Genomic DNA, 15,706 nt, shown 5'->3' with positions numbered 1-15,706 from the left:
TGACTTTGTGTCTATTCTGAAAAAGCATTGGAACGTATTATTGGTTGACCCATCATTAAGGAACTGTTTGCCAGACCGACCATTGGTGACAGCGAAACGTGCCAAAAATCTTAAAGATCTTCTAGTGAGGAGTCATTACACGGGCTCTAACAAGGAAACAAAGACAAAGCTTACTCCTGGCTTTTTTCCTTGTGGGATGTGCAAGGGTTGCCTAAATATGATTCGAGCAAAGACCTTTAGCGGCAACCGGAATTCAAAGGAATTTGATATTCGAAAACATCTATCTTGCACGTCCAAAAATGTGATATATCAAGCCAAATGTGGGTGTAACAAATAGTATATAGGACTCACCACTAGGGAACTAAAAATTAGGGTACGAGAGCACGTGCGAGATATTGAGAAATCTAAAGAGGCTCGTGAAGGAGAACATCTTAAAACGTTACCAAGACATTACAAGCAGTTTCATAACTCTAATCCAACATCACTTCAAATTAAGGCAATCGACCAAATTCAGATTGACTCTAGGGGCGGAGACGTGGGGGCATTACTAGGAAGACTGGAAAGTAAATGGATTTATATGCTTAACACTGTCTCACCAGTGGGTTTAAATGAACATTTCGGGTTCAGTTCTTTCTTATAAATAGAGATTAAGGGTGTTGTTTAGGCGGGCCATTTTCATTTTAATTTTTATCATTGGTTTTAGGTTTTAATCTCTTTATAAGCAAATTGCACGGATCGTATGGGGCTTAACCATACATTTGCAGTCTAGTGTAGACCTCTGAAATGTATTTACTTAGGCCTTCCCTTCACTCTGGCTCTTCACCTGCAGCAATGCATGATATTATGAATGTTTAAATGTAATATTAATACTCTTCTGTTTTTTATTATAAGATGGCACGTGTAATACATTAATAAGGCGGTTGGCATCGTATGGTAGCATCCTCTATGCATTGAAGTCTATTGGTTGGAAATGTATCCAGAATACTACAAGCAATGAATAAAGGAACATTGAACGGCCTCGAAAAATCGAAAGAAGATGTGATATGGATGAAATAAGATTATTAATACTTTTTTTTTTTTTTTTTTTTATTATCATGATTGAAGTTGTAGTAATAGTGGGAATGAAGGCCATGGTGCGCATGCTCATCCGTGGCTCTTGGTGTCTGCTTCCAGACCGTGGTCTTGGCATCTCGCCGCCGGCCCCCCGTCCCACCGGCACGGCCGTGCCGAGGGGGTGGGCTGCCGGGGGAGAGGGGTGTACCGTGATCGGAAGATGACAATTGACCGGGGGGCTTGGTTGAGCATGCGCCAATTAGTGGCATTAAGGGGGATGTATTGAGGTTTTTGTATAGACTGACTGTAGGTTCTTGCTATTTTAAGACGGCGAAATGTGGGCCCAGTGATTGAGTATTTAAAACCTTAACTGGGTAATAGTGAGGGGTTTTTTGATCAGTGACTAAGGGGAAAATGGGAGCAAGTGTGACATCCCAGTAATACTGAGAATATTTTAGGTGGCTTTATACTCCCTAGTTATAACTGTGGGGACAATTTAGAATTGGCTAAAACTGCCCGGTCAGTGCTGGGCACTAGTTGGTAGTGATCTATAAATTATTATGCCTTATTATGCCTGCCAAGAGTAAAAAGATGTCTTAAATTGACTATATTGATCGGAGCAGATATTAGTAACGTCTGATCCGTTTTGAGCCGCAATATGCGTGCCAAAGATGGGAAACTATGTACTAACTGAGTTGTGAGTCTACTTAAATTCCGTCCGAATTTCCGGTCTGGGTACTACATCAAAATGTGAACTATTTTTCTGTCTGGGCTGGAGCTGATCCATCCTTGTTTTTCATGGACAGAAAATTCTATATTAAAATGTCGGACCTACTTTGTATCCCGGACCTTCCGGGTTAAGTTGACCCGCAAGTGCGTTCCACAGACCGGAAATGACACACGATTCAATGCCGGATCTAGTGTAAATCCCGCCCCCACTTCCGGTTACGTCACACATCTCCCGCGGCATTTAAACCCCGTAATCGATCCTGTGCATCACACGTTCCCTGAGGAAGAAGGTGAAACGCGCGTCGGAACGGGAGGGGTGGCGCTACCACGGACACTATATACTGGTTAGTAATGCTATATGCCCATATGACTATATAACCGCATAGCAGTGTCGACCAATGCAAACATGTTGACTGTGGTCAGGTACTAGGAGACCTTGAATTGGGTGGCCGGCAATTCATTGCTTTCCGGTTTTCAGAGATATGGTAAGGGGCGGTTCAGCCTTATATGTCATACTATAATTATATCATATACTAAATGCCTCTCTGAGGACCGGATAATAATATTGTGGCACTAATACTGCTTTGTGGTTTAAATGACCCTGCTAGAATTGGCTATTTACTACCTGACTGCTGGATAAGTAACGCTGCGGCAAGTGTATTGCCGTGTGTTTCACTAGTTGCACAAAGAAGGGCTTGGAAGTGATATTGCCGCTGGGTTGCTTAGGCTAATAACCAACTGTTAAGGGGTGCTTTCCTAAATCTAGGGGCATGATAAATAATTAAACTAGCATACTATGTTAATATGGCTGAGCTATAATCATTATTATTGATTGCATCATTGTGTCCTTATAGTATCCACCTCTGGTTGTGCAGACCTTGCTTATTTTTAACAAGTGTGTTGTTTGTGGTAATAAAATAAAAATAAAATTTTTTTTCATGTTTTGGAAGAAAAGCCACTGTGTCGTTTAATTGATAGCTTGGAAAGGTGGTATTCCGTGTTTCTATATAGTAGGCTCCTGCTAGTGTTTAATATATACATACATATAGACACGCATACTGCTCTGCTGCATGCATACATACAAACACACACCTTGCTCTGCGGGGCAAACACACGCGGCTCCGGGGGCCACACACACGGCTCTGCGGGCCCCATTCACGCACAGGGGGACAGGGAGGGGTGGGGAGGGAGTGATGTCCCACATACTGATCAGGTCACGGTGCAGATGGGGCCCACACAGCGCCGGAGGGAAGCGATGTGCTGGGGGTCGCTGACTGGCACTGTGACTCCTTCATCTGTGCGACCGAGCAGGACGCCGGGCGGTAGCTCCGCCCACAGATGATGCTCAATGCAGGAGAACACAGTGAACACTGTGGTCTGCGGGCCTTAAAGGGCCGGCAGCCACAGTTTCCAGTGCCAAGGACTGCTGCCCCCGGGCCGACCGCAGGTAAGCCGAGAGGGACCGTGTGTGTGTGTGTCTGTGTGTGTGTGTGTGTGTGTATACGTGTGTACGTGTGTACATGCCGCGGGCAGGAGGGGGCGGAGCGAGCTGAGCGGGGAAGTGTGGGCTTCCTGCACGTAACTAGGATAAACATCGGGTTACTAACCAAAGCGCTTTGGTTGGATACCCGATGTTTATCTTGGTTACCAGCTTGTGGCAGGCTGCCAGCAATGGCTCCTGCACACTATAGCTGTAAAAAGCCCTGCTTTTTGCTGCTAGAACCGTTCTCGAACGTATCTAGAACTATTGAGCTTTTGCAAAAAGCTCGAGTTCTAGTTCGATCTCGAACAGCCCCCAAAATCACTCGAGCCTATAACTGGAGAACCTCGAACCTCAAACCGCGCTCAACTCTACCCAGGACCTTCTGCATGTTAAGCAGAAATGATGACCACTACACTATGAAACCTGACAAAACGTTACTGTGTATTGGCTAGCAGAGCAGAATTGTGACTGACGGGGCCTTTTTATTGCTGAAGGAAAGTATTTTTGGTTAATGAAACATTTAAAATTGTTATTACATATTTTACCAGTTTTATTCCTACTAAGGGATTTTGCTTAAATTGAAGTTTATATTGAATGTGTTACTTTTTTCTCCATAGTTTGGTCTTTTGCTTTTGTATTTATGGGAACTATATATTTTGAAACAAATAGGATTTTTATAATATGGGATTATGTTTTCTGCTAAAACGGTCAATAAAAAAGAAACCCAAAATCGTAGTTCTTTTTGTGATGGAAGCCAAAATGTATTGTCATTTGGCAACGAAACCAAGAATTTCACATATTACAAGTCGATAGGAAATTACTTCAACACCAAAAACAGATTGGTTTCACTGGGGATTGAACCCAGGACCTTCTACATGTGAAGCAGACGTGATAACCACTACACTATGAAACCTTTGAAAACCTGCAAAGTAACGGCAATTAGAGTCGAGTTTTGACCGCCAGGGGACAAAAAAAAACAAATTCGTAGCTCTGTTGGTGATGGAAGCTAAAACATCCCGTTATTCGGCAACAAAGCCAAGAACTTCATATATTGTAGTTTAATTGAGTATTATTTCAACACCAAGAACAGATTAGTTTTACTGGGGATTGAACGCAGGACCTTCTGCGTGTTAAGCAGACGTGATGACCAGTAGTCTATGAAACCTGACGAAAAGTTACTGTGTATTGGCTAGCAGAGCAGAATTGTGACTGACGGGGCCTTTTTATTGCTGAAGGAAAGTATTTTTGGTTAATGAAACATTTACAATTATTATTACATATTTTACCAGTTTTATTCCTACAAAGGGATTTTGCTTAAATTGAAGTTTATATTGAATGTGTTACTTTTTTCTCCATAGTTTGGTCTTTTGCTTTTGTATTTATGGGAACTATATATTTTGAAACAAATAGTATTTTTATAATATGGGATTATGTTTTCTGCTAAAATGGTCAATAAAAAAGAAACCCAAAATCGTAGTTCTCTTTGTGATGGAAGCCAAAATGTATTGTCATTTGGCAACAAAACCAAGAATTTCACATATTACAAGTCGATAGGAAATTACTTCAACACCAAAAACAGATTGGTTTCACTGGGGATTGAACCCAGGAACTTCTGCGTGTGAAGCAGACGTGATGACCACTACACTATGAAACCTTTGAAATCCTGCAAAGTAATGGCAACTAGAGACGAGTTTTGACCGCCAGGGGAAAAAAAAACAAATTCGTAGCTCTGTTGGGGATGGAAGCCAAAACATCCCATCATTCGGCAACAAAGCCAAGAACTTCATATATAGTAGTTTAATTGAGTATTATTTCAACACCAAGAACAGATTGGTTTTACTGGGGATTGAACGCAGGACCTTCTGCGTGTTAAGCAGACGTGATGACCACTACTCTATGAAACCTGATGGAAAGTTACTGTGTATTGGCTAGCAGAGCAGAATTGTGGCTGACGGGGCCTTTTTATTGCTGAAGGAAAGTATTTTTGGTTAATGAAACATTTACAATTTTTATTACATATTTTACCAGTTTTATTCCTACAAAGGGATTTTGCTTAAAAGGAAGTTTACATTGAATGTGTTACTTTTTTCCACATAGTTTAGTTGTTTGCTTTTGTATTTAAAGGAACTATATATTTTGAAACAAACAGGATTTTTATAATATGGGATTATGTTTTCTGCTAAAATGGTCAATAAAAAAGAAACCCAAAATCGTAGTTCTCTTGGTGAGGGAAGCCAAAATATATTATCAGTTGGCAACAAAACCAAGATTTTCATATATTACAGGTTGATAGCAAATTACTTCAACAGCGAAAACGGCTTGTTTTTACTGCGGATTGAACCCAGAACCTTCTGCATGTGAAGTAGATGTGATGACCACTCCACTATGAAACCTGTGAAATCCTGCAAAGTAATGGCAATTAGAGACGAGTTTTGACTGCCAGGGGAAAAAAAAATAATAATTTGTAGTTCTGTTTGTGATGGAAGCAAAAACATACCGTCATTCGGCAACAATGCCGAGAACTTCATATATTGTAGTTGGATAGCGTATTATTTCAACACTAAGAACAGATTGGTTTCACTGGGGATTGAAGCCAGGACCTTCTGCATGTTAAGCAGACGTGATGACCACTACACTATGAAACCTGACGAAAAGTTACTGTGTATTGGCTAGCAGAGCAGAATTGTGACTGACGGGGCCTTTTTATTGCTGAAGGAAAGTATTTTTGGTTAATGAAACATTTACAATTATTATTACATATTTTACCAGTTTTATTCCTAGAAAGGGATTATGCTTAAATTGAAGTTTATATTGAATGTGTTACTTTTTTCTCCATAGTTTGGTCTTTTGCTTTTGTATTTATGGAAACTATATATTTTGAAACAAATAGGATTTTTATAATATGGAATTATGTTTTCTGCTAAAATGGTCAATAAAAAAGAAACCCAAAATCGTAGTTCTCTTTGTGATGGAAGCCAAAATGTATTGTCATTTGGCAACGAAACCAAGAATTTCACATATTACAAGTCGATAGGAAATTACTTCAACACCAAAAACAGATTGGTTTCACTGGGGATTGAACCCAGGACCTTCTGCGTGTGAAGCAGACGTGATGACCACTACACTATGAAACCTTTGAGATCCTGCAAAGTAATGGCAATTAGAGACGAGTTTTGACCGCCAGGGAAAAAAAACCAAATTCGTAGCTCTGTTGATGATGGAAGCTAAAACATCCCGTTATTCTGCAACAAAGCCAAGAACTTTATATACTGCAGGTTGATAGGGGATTATTTCAACACCAAGAACACATGGGTTTCACTTGGGATTGAACCCAGGACCTTCTGCGTGTAAAGCAGACGTGATTTCCACTACACTATGAAACCTTTGAAAGCCTGCAAAGTAATGGCAATTAGAGACGAGTTTTAACCGCCAGGGGAAAAAAAAAACAAATTCGTAGCTCTGTTGGGTATGGAAGCCAAAACATCCCATCATTCGGCAACAAAGCCAAGAACTTCATATATTGTAGTTTAATTGAGTATTATTTCAACACCAAAAACAGATTGGTTTTACTGGGGATTGAACGCAGGACCTTCTGCGTGTTATGCCGACGTGATGACCAGTACTCTATGAAACCTGATGGAAAGTTACTGTGTATTGGCTAGCAGAGCAGAATTGTGACTGACGGGGCCTTTTTATTGCTGAAGGAAAGTATTTTTGGTTAATGAAACATTTACAATTTTTATTACATATTTTACCAGTTTTATTCCTACAAAGGGATTTTGCTTAAAAGGAAGTTTACATTGAATGTGTTACTTTTTTCCACATAGTTTAGTTGTTTGCTTTTGTATTTAAAGGAACTATATATTTTGAAACAAACAGGATTTTTATAATATGGGATTATGTTTTCTGCTAAAATGGTCAATAAAAAAGAAACCCAAAATCGTAGTTCTCTTGGTGATAAAAACCAAAATATATTATCAGTTGGCAACAAAACAAAGAATTTCATATGTTACAGGTTGATAGCAAATTACTTCAACAGCACAAACGGCTTGTTTTTACTGGGGATTGAACCCAGGACCTTCTGCGTGTGCAGCAGACGTGATGACCACTACTCTATGAAACCTGATGGAAAGTTACTGTGTATTGGCTAGCAGAGCAGAATTGTGACTGACGCGGCCTTTTTATTGCTGAAGGAAAGTATTTTTGGTTAATGAAACATTTACAATTTGTATTACATATTTTACCAGTTTTATTCCTACAAAGGGATTTTGCTTAAATGGAAGTTTATATTGAATGTGTTACTTTTTTCTCCATAGTGTGGTCTTTTGCTTTTGTATTTATGGGAACTATATATTTTGAAACAAACAGGATTTTTATAATGCAAAAGAAACAGGAGAGCAGATGTGGTTGAAATACAAAAGAGAATGACAAATTTTATTACATCATAAAAAACAGTTTTTAGATGTAGCACAGAAAAATACATATAGGTGCAACAACAGAGGGCACCTTGGCACATAAAGAGTTAATCAGAATTAACAAGGCAAGTAGAATACATAAGACAACAAGTATACAGCACAGATGGCAAAAAATACAAAGTTACATGCCAGGTGATACCAGAGAACAATAGCTGGTGTGCAAGATAAGATAAAATTATACAGCACACTGGGTTTGTCAGTATATGCAAGCAATGATACATATCAGTGGCTAAATATATGCAAACACTGCTCACCAGCATGCCAGGTGATACCAGAGAACAATAGCTGGTGTGCAAGATAAGATAAAGTTATACAGCACACTGGGTTTGTCAGTATATGCAAGCAATGATACATATCAGTAGCTCAATATATGCAACACTGCTCACCAGCATGCCAGGTGATACCAGAGAACAATAGCTGGTGTGCAAGATAAGATAAAGTTATACAGCACACTGGGTTTGTCAGTATATGCAAACAATGATATATACCAGTGGCTAAAAGAATGTAAACACCGCTCACCAGCAATGATATAAAGTGCCAGATAAGTGCAGGAGCCAGAAAACAAAAGATCCCCCTCAGAAGCAAGATAACACACGTTTCAGGTCTTGTTAGTATAACCCTTCATCAGACCAGGGAGGGGTGGTGACTCATCTGTTCCCAGAAGCTTTAATAGACCATATGGTTTATCACATGGATCGGACCGGCCAGTCAGTGCAGGTTTAAGCTGGCACATGCGCGGTCATTGCTAATCCCACTAGCAGATGCGAGTGACGTCAAGCCGAGGAGTGCAGGGGAGAGGGCGAAGGCAACGCCCCCCACGAGCAAAACTCCGCCCTTGAGACATCGCTAAGCATGCCAGGGAGAGAAGAAAGACCAGGCATGTGCACACCACACATACTGGAACATTCAAAGATACAGATATACGGGCTCCCACACAAACAGCAGTATAGGAACGCCAAGGAAAGAGGGCAAAGAAATAATGAAATGGCAGGAATCACAAGAATAACAGTAGTTAGCCCTCGACCAAGCAGTATCTAATCCCGGCTGTCATGGGGGAAGCCACCTTGTAATCATAGTCCAGATGCACGATGTATTCAGGTAGTCATATTAACAGAGGCAGTGATCCATAGGGAGCAGAAGATGGAAGCTGCAAAGAAAAGGGCACAAAATGGCATAAAACACTTGCAGCAATAAAATTAGAATATAAAAACAGAGGTAAAAAATTGCATAGGTGGTAAAAAAACACATCTAACAAAAAAAGTGGGGGGGGAAGGAGGACAGGGGTCTAAAGGAAGGGGGCAAAGCTAAGGGACTCATTCAGACCAGACGGAGCCATAGTACCCAGTAGGGTGATCCATTTGGTTTCTTTTTGGGCGAGGATCTTTTTAAGGTTCCCGCCCCTATTGCCGCCATGTACGACATCTATCCCTATGACACGCAATGATCTCGCATTACATCCGTGATGGTTCCAAAAATGCCTAGGAAGGGTCTTAAGAGTAGAAATATCGGTCACCGTCTTGGCAGCACCAATGTCTCTCACATGTTCACGCACTCTCACCCGCAATTCCCTAGAAGTTAAACCTATGTATATCTTAGGGCAACTACATTTAGCATAATAGATAACATAGGAAGTTGCGCATGAGATGTAACACCTAATATCAAATGTCCGACTACCATCTGCGGTGGAAAAGGTCTTACTTGCGAGAGACATTGGTGCACGCAAGACAGCGACCGCAGGGAAAACACTCGCGAATAGGATTAGTAGAACCAAAAGGATGGGAAATCACAGGAACGTAATGACTATGTACGAGAAAATCTCGTAGATTTTTGGAACGGCGTGCCGTCATTAGAGGATAATCAGGGACCAAATCCCTTAGGGTAAGATCAGATTTTAGTATCGGCCAGTGTTTGTTTAATATGGCACGCATGTTATGCCATTCATGGTTGCACGCAGATATGAATCGAGCCTCTCCTGCCCCCGTATTCGCCTGACTAGATGGCTGCAGGAGCTCCTGTTGATTGGTATTCTTTGCCCTATTGTACCCCTTCTTTATGACACGATGGCTATATCCCCTATTAACCAATCTCGATGTTAGATCATTGGCCTGGGACTGAAAATTATCAGATGTAGAGCATATCCGCCTCATTCTGAGAAATTGCCCAACCGGGATGGCTTGGATGGTACTATCAGGATGAGAAGATGAGGCATGTAAATGGGAGTTGACCGAGGTAGGCTTCCTAAAGACATCCGTCTGTAGTTGCCGACCACGGTCAACTCCAATCATAATATCCAAAAAATCAATAGACTGTAAATCATATCTAAAAGTGAGCTTAAGGTTCAATGAATTATGGTTTAAAACACCCATAAAGTCCGAGAGCTGCTCCACGGTACCCTGCCACAAAACAAAAACATCATCAATATATCTTAACCAGCACTGCGCATGGGTAGCGGCCGGCACGCCCTTGTCGCCAAAAATGCCCCTCTCCCAATGGCCGAGGAACATATTAGCGTACGAAGGCGCACAGGCCGCGCCCATCGCAGTGCCTCTGGTCAGTAAATTACAACCGGTCTTTGAAAATGAAGAAATTGTGTGTCAGGATAAAGTGGAGCAGCTCCAGGATCAGCTCACATAAATGGCCATCACGGTTGGTATTGCTCAGAAAGAAGCGGACTGCCTCCAGACCATCATCATGGTTAATATTGGTATAAAGTGACTCTATGTCCGACGTGACAAGAAGGGTATCAGAATCCACAAAAATCCCGTCGACCCTATTCAGGACGTCCGTCATATCCTTAACATAAGATGGCAATGTTTCCACAAGAGGTTTTAAATAATAGTCGATAAAGCGACAGACAGGGTCGCATAAGCCATCTATGCCGGATACGATAGGGCGCCCCGGAGGGTGTCCGGGATTCTTGTGGATCTTGGGCAGGAGATAAAAGGTGGGGATTTTGGGAGATGCAACGAAGAGGCCATCAAAAACCTTCTTTGTTATAATTCCTTCATCCAAAGCCCCCTGCAAGATCCGGTATAGCAAATCTGAGAAGGGGAATGTATGTTTAATAGGATTTTTATAATATGGGATTATGTTTTCTGCTAAAATGGTCAATAAAAAAGAAACCCAAAATCGTAGTTCTCTTGGTGATGGAAGCCAAAATGTATTGTCATTTGGCAACGAAACCAAGAATTTCATATATTACAAGTCGATAGGAAAATACTTCAACACCAAAAATAGATTGGTTTCACTGGGGTTGAACCCAGGACCTTCTGCGTATGAAGCAGACGTGATGACCTCTACACTATGAAACCTTTAAAATCCTGCAAAGTAATGTCAATTAGAGACGAGTTTTCACCGCCAGGGGAAAAAAAACAAATTCGTAGCTCTGTTGGTGATGGAAGCCAAAACATCCCGTCATTCGGCAACAAAGCCAAGAACTTCATATATGGCAGGTTGATAGCACTACACTATGAAACCTGATGAAAAGTTACTGTGTATTGGCTAGCAGAGCAGAATTGTGACTGATGGGCCCTTTTTATTGCTGAAGGAAAGTATTTTTGGTTAATGAAACATTTATAATTTTTATTATATATTTTACCAGTTTTATTCCTACAAAGGGATTTTGCTTAAATTGAAGTTTACATTGAATGTGTTACTTTTTTCTACATAGTTTAGTCGTTTGCTTTTGTATTTATGGGAACTATATATTTTAAAACAAATAGGATTTTTATAATATGGGATTATGTTTTCTGCTAAAATGGTCAATAAAAAAGAAACCCAAAATCGTAGTTCTCTTTGTGATGGAAGCCAAAATGTATTGTCATTTGGCAGCGAAACCAAGAATTTCACATATTACAAGTCGATAGGAAATTACTTCAGCACCAAAAGCAGATTGGTTTCACTGGGGATTGAACCCAGGACTTTCTGCGTGTGAAGCAGACGCGATGACCACTACACTATGAAACCTTTGAAATCCTGCAAAGTAATTGCAATTAGAGACGAGTTTTGACCGCCATGGGAAACAAAACAAATTTGTAGCTCTGTTGTTGATTAAAGCAAAAACATCCTGTTATTCGTCAACAAAGCCAAGAACTTTATAGATTGCAGGTTGATAGGACATTATTTCAACACCAAGAACACATGGGTTTCACTGGGGATTGAACCTAGGCCTTCTGCACGTAAAGCAGATGTGATTTCCACTACACTATGAAACCTTTGAAAGCCTGCAAAGTAATGGCAATTAGAGACGAGTTTTGACCGCCAGGGAAAAAAAAAGAAATTCATAGCTCTGTTGGTGATGGAAGCCAAAACATCCCATCATTCGGCAACAAAGCCAAGAACTTCATATATTGTAGTTTAATTGGGTATTATTTCAACACCAAGAACAGATTGGTTTTACTGGGGATTGAATGCAGGACCTTCTGCATGTTAAGCAGACATGATGACCACTACTCTATGAAACCTGATGGAAAGTTACTGTGTATTGGCTAGCAGAGCAGAATTGTGACTGACGGGGCCATTTTATTGCTGAAGGAAAGTATTTTTGGTTAATGAAACATTTACAATTGTTATTACATATTTTACCAGTTTTATTCCTACTAAGGGATTTTGCTTAAATGGAAGTTTAAACCAAAGAGAAAAAACTCCTAAAAACAATTTTTTATTCTAATCAATATTAAAATTATAGATATAAAATCACTGCTCATTTAAAATAACTACAGTGATATATTATAGTGAGTGTAATAGGGTGATAGACTCGATTGGTGGGGACAGTGTAAATAGTTTCCTGTTCTCAGGGTAGGGGCAACCGTAATAGTTGCGCTAGTTTATTCAGATACAGCAATACGTGGTTCAGGGGATGACCTATCTCTCCCTCCCTTTCTCCTACCTACCAATGGAGGTGTACCATGAATTATTGGGTACCCCCCGCTCCACGTCGTCTCTCCCTAGTATCTCCCTTCAAGCTAGTTGCTCAGATCCGGGAGACCCACCACCAAAGAGAATATGTGCAAATAGTTACAGTACTTAGAGATAATTTAGATATTTTTTATAAACAACTTTTTCTAGATATTAGATGGATCTCAGATCAAAAAAGAGTTCTTATATATACATGGATATCAAGTCCCAGCAGGGAATGGCTTATCTGCCGAGACCATCCAGTATTTAGTCCCAAACTAAGTTTATATATACATATGGATATAGAGTCCCAGCAGGGAATGACTTATCTGCCGAGACCATCCAGTATTCTATCCCGACGCGTTTCCCCCCTATATTTTTTCTAGGGGTTCATCAGGGGACTGATCCGGATTAGATCTCTTATATCTTAATGACTGATGGTCGCACCGACAGTGTGGCATCAACCGCCCATCGTAGGGGCATTCACTCCGTAGCGAGACACTGCTCTCAATATTCTGCAGGTCCCATCACATCAACTTATATCTAAGAGAGTATCAGTCACAGACACAGCGTGGCATCCCTCGCCCATAATAGGGCACTCAGTCTATAGGGAAAAGACGCCGCTTCTACTGTCCCGCAGGTCCATTGGTATCAATACCAGGATACCAATGGACCTGCGGGACAGTAGAAGCGGCGTCTTTTCCCTATAGACTGAGTGCCCTATTATGGGCGAGGGATGCCACGCTGTGTCTGTGACTGATACTCTCTTAGATATAAGTTGATGTGATGGGACCTGCAGAATATTGAGAGCAGTGTCTCACTACGGAGTGAATGCCCCTACGATGGGCGGTTGATGCCACACTGTCGGTGCGACCATCAGTCATTAAGATATAAGAGATCTAATCCGGATCAGTCCCCTGATGAACCCCTAGAAAAAATATAGGGGGGAAACGCGTCGGGATAGAATACTGGATGGTCTCGGCAGATAAGTCATTCCCTGCTGGGACTCTATATCCATATGTATATATAAACTTAGTTTGGGACTAAATACTGGATGGTCTCAGCAGATAAGCCATTCCCTGCTGGGACTTGATATCCATGTATATATAAGAACTCTTTTTTGATCTGAGATCCATCTAATATCTAGAAAAAGTTGTTTATAAAAAATATCTAAATTATCTCTAAGTACTGTAACTATTTGCACATATTCTCTTTGGTGGTGGGTCTCCCGGATCTGAGCAACTAGCTTGAAGGGAGATACTAGGGAGAGACGACGTGGAGCGGGGGGTACCCAATAATTCATGGTACACCTCCGTTGGTAGGTAGGAGAAAGGGAGGGAGAGATAGGTCATCCCCTGAACCACGTATTGCTGTATCTGAATAAACTAGCGCAACTATTACGGTTGCCCCTACCCTGAGAACAGGAAACTATTTACACTGTCCCCACCAATCGAGTCTATCACCCTATTACACTCACTATAATATATCACTGTAGTTATTTTAAATGAGCAGTGATTTTATATCTATAATTTTAATATTGATTAGAATAAAAAATTGTTTTTAGGAGTTTTTTCTCTTTGGTTTGTGCTACAATTACTCCTATCAATATATGGTAGTTTTGGTTATATATTAAATGGAAGTTTACTAGTGATGAGCGAGTACTAAAAAGCTCGGGTGCTCGAGGCTCGGGCCGAGCATCCCAAGATACTCTTGTACTCGGCCCGAGCACCGAGCCCAATGTTATCCTATGGGAGACCCGAGTATTTTTGTGAAATGACCCCCGGCAGCATGGAGAAACCCTAAAAATGTCACAAAAGTCTCAGAAGAGTGCTCAAATGACATGGCAACAGCATGGGGAAGACCCCTTGAAGCATTTATCACTCAAAAGTCACAGCTATGAACAATTTTGTCCGCGTTTTACGCCATTTTTACAGACTCATCAGAAAACCTTCCAAAATGACCCCAAAATGATTTTTCATGGCAGAAATGTTAGGGGCACATACCCAATAGTGAGATAGAGCTGGTGTATGTTACTTTTTGAGATTAATACATGAAAGATTTTACGTAAAACATTGTGTGGCACTCCGATGTCCCTGAGAAGAGACGTACATGAAGGCCTCTTGAGTCTAATGTGCCCATTTTGAGGAAGTGAGTCTTTGTAGTATTTTCCTTTGCCAGGGCAGTCCAAAATTGTGAGGTTCACCAATGCCCCTGCATAGAGACGTGCATGAGGGCCTGTAAACCTGAAGTGCCCATTGTAAGGAAGTGGGTCTATTGTAGTATAGCCCTTTGGCAGGGCAGCCAAAAATTGGGAGGCTCCACGTTGTCCCTGGATAGAGACGTGCATGAGGGCCTGTAAACATGAAGTGCCCATTGTAAGGAAGTGGGTCTATTGTAGTATAGCCCTTTGGCAGGGCAGCCAAAAATTGGGAGGCTCCACGTTGTCCCTGGATAGAGACCTGTTAGGTTCTTAGTGCCTCCGTGCTTGCATTTAAAAACCGCACGTGTGTGCCTGTTGGTGGCAGCTTTCCGCTGCACTTGTGTGCGTTTTGCAAAAACTTGGATATAACGCACAAGTCTAGTGAATACACATCAGCACAGCATTGCAAAATTCGCAAGGGCGTTGGCAACGAACAAGGAAGTGGACGTGATGGTGGTGCAGGCAGAGACCGAGGTCGCGTGCAAGCTCTAATTTCGCCACAACAAAGGGCCACATCTACTCGCTCGCACGTCCTGTCCCAAATTCTTGGGGACCGCAGCAGTACACCGCTCTTGAACTAAGACCAGTGTCAACAGGTTGTTAGTTGGATAGCGGATAATGCTTCCAGTCAGATTGGCACCACCACAAACACTCTGTCTTCCACACGGTCAAGTGTCAGTAGCCGTGATACTGCACCGCACATTTTAGAACCTGATCCTCCTTCCTACCACCAGGCCGAGTACACGTCCACGGACATTACTGATCCCACACTTGGACACTCGGAAGAGCTGTTCGTTCACGTTTCCATTCACACATTCTGGCCTCTCGCCAGCTCCTGTTGAAGTGGGCCATGACGAGATTGTATGTACA

General features: G+C 41.5%; 1 non-coding gene across 1 annotated transcript; it reads right to left on the bottom strand.

Moving 5' to 3' along the window:
• Positions 1-6,326: 6,326 nt before the first annotated feature.
• Positions 6,327-6,399, bottom strand: TRNAV-CAC (transfer RNA valine (anticodon CAC)). Its single transcript has one exon. It is a non-coding gene; the product is annotated as a tRNA-Val (tRNA).
• Positions 6,400-15,706: the final 9,307 nt, after the last annotated feature.

The sequence above is a fragment of the Anomaloglossus baeobatrachus genome, chromosome 2, assembly GCF_048569485.1.
Source record: "Anomaloglossus baeobatrachus isolate aAnoBae1 chromosome 2, aAnoBae1.hap1, whole genome shotgun sequence".
Taxonomy (NCBI): domain Eukaryota; kingdom Metazoa; phylum Chordata; class Amphibia; order Anura; family Aromobatidae; genus Anomaloglossus; species Anomaloglossus baeobatrachus.
Note: the sequence above shows the minus strand (reverse complement) of the source record. Positions and strands in the feature narration are given on the sequence as shown.